The sequence below is a fragment of the Eriocheir sinensis genome, chromosome 45 (genome assembly GCF_024679095.1).
Source record: "Eriocheir sinensis breed Jianghai 21 chromosome 45, ASM2467909v1, whole genome shotgun sequence".
NCBI lineage: Eukaryota > Metazoa > Arthropoda > Malacostraca > Decapoda > Varunidae > Eriocheir > Eriocheir sinensis.
Window position 1 is genome coordinate 2,669,649 of NC_066553.1, and position 6,345 is coordinate 2,675,993.

The following is a 6,345-nucleotide window of genomic DNA, read 5'->3' on the forward strand; positions in this document are numbered from 1 at the left end:
AAAAAAAAAAATTACATGAAAACAGCACAGACAGAATTTCATGAAAGTAGAAGAAAAAGAAGTAGCAGTAGTAGTAGTAGTAGTAGTAGTAGTAGTACCTGACTTTATCTAACCTAACAAACCGATAGCCTCTTCATATACAGCTAAAGTAAAGAAAAAAAATAAACAAAAACTAATCTCCCTTCCAACGATTCATTTTCTTTTTCTTTAACCACTTTCTTTCTCTAATAGTAACCTTTTCACTTATTTTACTTTTACTGTTTTTAGATCCACTTTTGGTAGTAGTAGTAGTAGTAGTAAAAAGATGTAAAGTGGAAATACAAGGAAGCAACATGTAGGTAAATACTTTTTTTTTTTTTTTCTCGTCAATCCGTATCTTTCTCGTTACTCTCTCTCTCTCTCTCTCTCTCTCTCTCTCTCTCGCTATTTGTTTGTTTTTTTATGGTTTTAGTCTTTTTTTTATTTCGTCAATATCTTTCGTTTCTCTCTCGCTCTCTCGTTATTTGTTTTTTCACTGTTTTTCGTTTTTTTAATTTTTTTTATTTCATCAATATCTTTCGTTACTCTCTCTCTCTCTCTCTCTCTCTCTCTCTCTCTCTCTCTCTCGACGCTGGCTAACGTACACAACCATATCACACACACACACACACACACAAACACACGTACACTGACACGCCCCTTCCTCTCCAGCCCCGCCCAACCCAACCTCCCTCTCTCCCTCTCTCCTCTCCCTCACGTCGCCACCACCGCCCCGCCGCCGCCCAGTCCACCAGTTCACGCCTTGGCTACCGGGGAAAGGTGCGTCTGTCTGCCCGTCAAGCCAGGGCCGGCCAAGCAGCAGCCAGGTGGAGGGACGGGAGGAAGGGAGGGAGAGCTCGTCTGTATATAAGGGCCACGGCGCAGCGGTAGGAAGTGTCAGTATAGCTTGAGGTGTCGATCTGTGTGGGTGTGTGTTCCGAGTGAGGCTGTGAGGCAAGGTTGGACCCTCCCTCCCTGAAGCAACCATCCACTGCTGCTCCTGTTTATAGTGAAGGTGTGTTCGTCTCGGCTTCCCTACCTGTGTGTTGCACCTGTAGTTACCTGGATACACGCAGACAGGAGCTCCCACGTATTGCTCCTGTTTTCCCTGCAGGGTCGTCTGTCTGTTTCTTCTTCATCCGCCTGTCTCCACGCACACATGTAAGTACAGTTCACGCACACACATGTACGTTAGAGTATGTTCTTGTTGTGTTGGGTAGTTTTGTGAATTCTGTGATTGGTTATAATGTGTTTGGAGAGAAAAAGGTGATGTGTATTTTATTTTTTTACCATTGTGTGTGTGTGTGAGAGAGAGAGAGAGAGAGAGAGAGAGAGAGAGAGTGAGTTAACGAGAAAGACAGGCGGATTAACGATTAAAAAAGGAAAGAGACGAAAAAAAGGAGACGGCGGGAGACGGGAAAGTAATGAGAGAGAGAGAGAGAGAGAGAGAGAGAGAGATGGGGGGAGGGTAACGAGCAAGGCATCAAAATATTCAGGGCGTAAAAATAAAAATAAAAATAGCGTGAAAGTGACAAGCGAGAGAGAGAGAGAGAGACGTGTGTGTGTGTGGGGGAGATAACGAGAAAGACAGCCAGAAAGAAAGGCAGAAAAAAAGACAGGCGGTAAAAACGTATCAGCGTGAAAGTGACGTGAGAGAGAGAGAGAGAGAGAGAGAGAGAGAGAGAGAGAGAGAGAGAGGTGGGGGCGGGGCTGTCAGTCAGTGAGTCAATCCTTGTGACTTTTGACCCGGACAGAACATAGGCAGCTTCAACACACCTCGCTGCACACACACACACACACACACACACACACGGATCAGACGCCAGCCACTTCAAGGGACACTTCTCCTCCCCTCTCCCATGATGGTGATTTATTATTGTTGATATTAATTAAGAATGAAAATCCTCCTCCTCCTTCGTTTTTCTTTTTTTTCTTTTTCCTACTTTTTCTTTTTCTTATTATTATTTTACTACTACTACTACTACTACTACTACTACTACTACTACTACTACTGTTACTCCTACTACTACCACCACCACCACCACTACTACTGTTACTACTACAACTACTACTACTACTACTACTACTACTGTTACTCCTACTACTACCACCACCACCACTACTACTGTTACTACTACTACTACTACTACTACTACTACTACATACATAACATAAATGATACCTCCACCCATGTTTATTTTCCCGACACATAATCATGGAGGGCTCCATTGCTTGAAGGTCATTAGCCCCAACTCTGTTCGCTAATGACTGTGGCATCCAACCATATCACTAATACTACCAAGCACTAAATCACTTATCATCTATTACGTCCAGATCCCCCTTCTTCATCTTCATCCTCCAAATTCTAGTTTTTCTTTTTCTAATTCTTCTTCATCTAATCTTTTTTGCTCATTATCATCATTATTTCTTGCTAATTAAAATAATGACAATAATCTTCCCCTTCTTTCACTTCCTTTTCCTCTCTTCTCCTTACCTCTTCGCCTTGCATCTCCTCCTCTCCCTCCTCTTCTTCCTCCTCCTCCTCCTCCGTCCCCTCCTATTCTCCTTCCTCCTCCTCCCCCTCCTCTTCCCCTTCCTCCTCCTCTTCTCCTTCCTCCTCCTCCTCCCCCTCCTCTTCTCCTTCCTCCACCTCCTTCCCCTCCTCCTCTCCTTCCTCCTCCTCCTCGGCCTTGCCAGGAAGGTAAACTCGCCCATCCGAACTTTGTCTGAACGGCGATAAAATGAAAGAGCCCGTATTGGAACCTTATTAGGATTGCGCCCTCCACACACACACACACACACACACACATGCAGGCAACAAACACCTTTTACCATGCCATTTCAGTTTGCTTCTATGTGCGTATCTGTGTGTGTGTGTGTGTGTGTGTGTGTGTGTGTGTGTGTGTGTGTGTGTGTGTGTGTGTCTCTCTCTCTCTCTCTCTCTCTCTCTCTCTCTCTCTCTCTCTCTCTCTCTCTCTCTCTCTCTCTCTCTCAGGTCACAAATTTGCATTCTTTTGTACTTAGTTTTGTTCGAGGGAGGAGAAGAAGAAGAAGAAGAAGAAGAAGAAGAAGAAGGAGGAGGAGGAGGAGGAGGAGAGACAGCGAAATGTGTATTGTTGAAAGAGAAGGAGGAGGAAAGAAATGGAGAAGAAAAAGTTGAAAGAAAAAAACATTAAGAAAGGAAAGGACGAACACAAAAAAAATGAAAAGAAAGAAAAGAAGGAAAAAAGAGTGAAATAAATAAAAGAAGACAGGCCAGGAAGAAAGAATGGAAGGAGAGGAAATAATTGAAAAATGGAGGAAAGAGGAACCAGAGAGAAAGGGGAAAAGGGGAGGAAAAAGAGGAAACGAAATGGAAGGGAAGAAAGGGGAAGAGAAGGAAGAAAACAATGAAGGAATGCAGAGGTGAAGAGAAGGGAGAAGAAGAAGATAAGAATGAAGGAGGAGGAAGAGGAGTGTTAAAATAAAGGGGATGAGAAGAACGAGGAGGAGGAGGAGGAGGAGGAGGAATAGAGAAGTGTAAAGAATAGAGAATGAAAAGAACGAAGAGGAGGAGGAGGAGGAGGAGGAAGAAGAGGTAAAAAGAAGATAAGAAAAACTAGGAAGAGGAGGAGGAGGAGGGAGACGATATGTTAAAAGAATGAGAACTAGAACAAAGGAGGAGGAGGAGGAGGAGGAGAAAGAATAGGCGTGAAAAGAAGAAGAATGAAGAGGAGGAGGAGGAAGAGGAAGAAGAGGTGTATAAAGAAGGGTATAAGAGAAAGAAGAGAGAAGAGGAGGAGAAGGAAGAAGAAGAAGGAAGACTCGTAAAGATAAGAGAATAAGAGCAAGAACGAGAAGAGGAGGAGGAGGAGGAGGAGGAGGAAGAAGAAGAAGAAGAGAAGAGAAAGAAGAGGAGGAAGAGGAGGAGCCGGAGGAGACAGTGGCGGTTGAATAAACACAACGCAGAGAGAGAGAGAGAGAGAGAGAGAGAGAGAGAGGATGCCATGCCTAGGAACATCCCTCATTTTATTACTTCGCCTTATTCTTGCAGAGGAGGAGGAAGAGGAAGAGGGGGAGGAGGAGAGATGGTATATAGGTTGAGAAAAGGGAGGAGGAGATTATTAGTCGTGGAGAGATGGAGGTAGACATGAGGAAGGAAAGAAAGGGGAAGGAGGGAGAGAGAGAGAGAGGGTAGAAAATAGGAGGAAAGGAAGGGAAGAGGGAGAGAGATGGGCAGAGAAGAAGATAAAAGGGGAGAGGGAAGAATAGGAGGAAGAAAGGGAAAAGGGGAAGGAGAGAAAGGGTGGAGAATTAAAAAGGAGAGAGAGAGAGAGAGAGAGAGAGAGAGAGAGAGAGAGAGAGAGAGAGAGAGAGAGAGAGAGAGAGAGAGAGAGAGAGAGAACGTATAAGTGGGGAAAGGGAAGGAAAGGTGGGAGGAGAAAGGAGAGAAAAGAAGGGAGAAATGTGAAAGGAGAGTGAAAAGGAAGGGAGGGGAAGGAGAGAGAGAGAGAGAGAAGGAAGGAAGGAAGGACGTGAGGGGGGGAAGTGGTCGTATTTTGTTCACTTTTATTACTTTTTTTATTTTTCTTTCCTCCCGGGCGCCGTAAAGTGGAGGTTGAATCCCCGGGCGAGCGAAGCAATGCGCCCGCCGCTTGTTGTTCCCCGCCATTATTATTTTTTTTCTGGCGTCTTGGCGAGGGAGTGTGTGATGTATGGAAAGAAATTTTTTTTTTTAACCTATGGCACCGGTAAGCTGTCTTGGTGGGGCCGCGTGGTCGGAGCCAGCCCGTTATATAGCGCAGGCAAGTGTTTACAGTGGCGCCGTTTTGCCTGGCTCATGCTGCCCATCGTCCTTTGAAATCTATCGTAGCTTTGGAAGATCGTGGACACGTCAGAAAACCACGGAAATATGAGAACCACGCCAGCGGAAATCGTGGTTTGACTGAAGATCCACGGAAAATTTGCCCAGTGTAATAGCCCCTTTAATTCCACTCGGCGGTGACTGAAAAATTGCCAGCTCGTATGTAGCGACGGGCGGGATGCGAACCTGGGTCTTTCTGAACACCGCGCCCGTATCCTAACCACTCAGCCACAGCCTCCCCATAGATAGATAGATAGTCGGATAGTTGTATGTATTTAAAGATAGATAGATGGATTGGGGGATAGATAAATACGTATGAATTGCTGTATGAATAGATAATATAGTGTATGAATTGTAAGGACGAGGAGGTGGTATGGTGCTGTTTGTAATCGGCCTTGTTAGTGTTGAGAGTATTAAGTGTCGGTATTACAAGACATTCGCTTCTCACATCAACTATTTCTAAAGGTCAAAGAACGGGTCAGTCGGGTTCTAATGAGAGTTTCTTTAGTTTCACGGTACAGAAGAAGGGTCAAACTAACACCATGGACATAAAACTACTCCTGGAAATGCATACAACTCCTACGAAAGCCTTGTCAAATGTGTGTTCTTGGGCGACGGAATGGCTTATGATGCGACCCAGTAGTAAGTGTTGGAGGGAGGGAGGTGGGTGCAGTGTAGGGTGATAGGGGATAAATAGTTTGTTAGTTCAAGGTCACCCTCCACCACCGCGCGGAGTTGCTTGGTTACTGGATGTTATGTTATTATTATTATTACTATTATTATTATTATTATTATTATTATTATTGCTGTAAGGCTGATAATGTTCTTGGCGTTCTAATCATTAATGACTTAAGGACAATTATTTGGAACTTACTTTTGTTCGTTACTACTTATTACTACAACTACTAATACTAATACTAATACCACCACCACTACTACAACCACTACCACCTCTACTACTACTACTACTACTATTGCTACTTATAAGAGGATCCAATCTCCATTTTTACAACGATAACATTTTCCGATATGAATAAGGGATTCTTTACATGGCTTCAGCAATCTCGTATATGTGTGTCCCAAGATATTATTATTATTATTATTATTATTATTATTATCGATTATTGTTGTCACTTCTTCAATATCTTCTTCATTTACCTCAACGTAGTAGTAGTAGTAGTAGTAGTAGTAGTAGCTGTAGTAGTAGTAGTAGGAGGAGGAGGAGGAGGAGGAGGAGGAACAGGATGAGCAAATCGTTAAGTCGTAGTAAGGAAACGAAAGAGGCACTGGTATAAGAGAGAGAGAGAGTTTCTCCCCCATTAAAGCTCATTAGGAGAGTAGAGGGGAGAGGAAAACACACACACACACACACACACACACACACACACACACATAGACAGACCTACAGGGACAGACGGACACAGAGAGAGAGAGAGAGAGAGAGAGAGAGAGAGAGAGAGAGAGAGAGAGTGGAGTGAGGTTGA

At 44.0% G+C, this 6,345-nt stretch overlaps 1 protein-coding gene across 1 annotated transcript in view; it reads left to right on the plus strand.

The window, feature by feature from the left end:
* The first annotated feature begins 853 nt into the window (after nucleotides 1-853).
* LOC126980868 (uncharacterized) overlaps nucleotides 854-6,345 on the plus strand; it is a 58,644-nt gene continuing 53,152 nt past the window's right edge. Inside the window, exon 1 of the mRNA XM_050831201.1 lies at nucleotides 854-1,179. The gene's annotated coding sequence lies outside the window, so the exon portion shown is untranslated. The remainder of the gene's footprint in view (nucleotides 1,180-6,345) is intronic.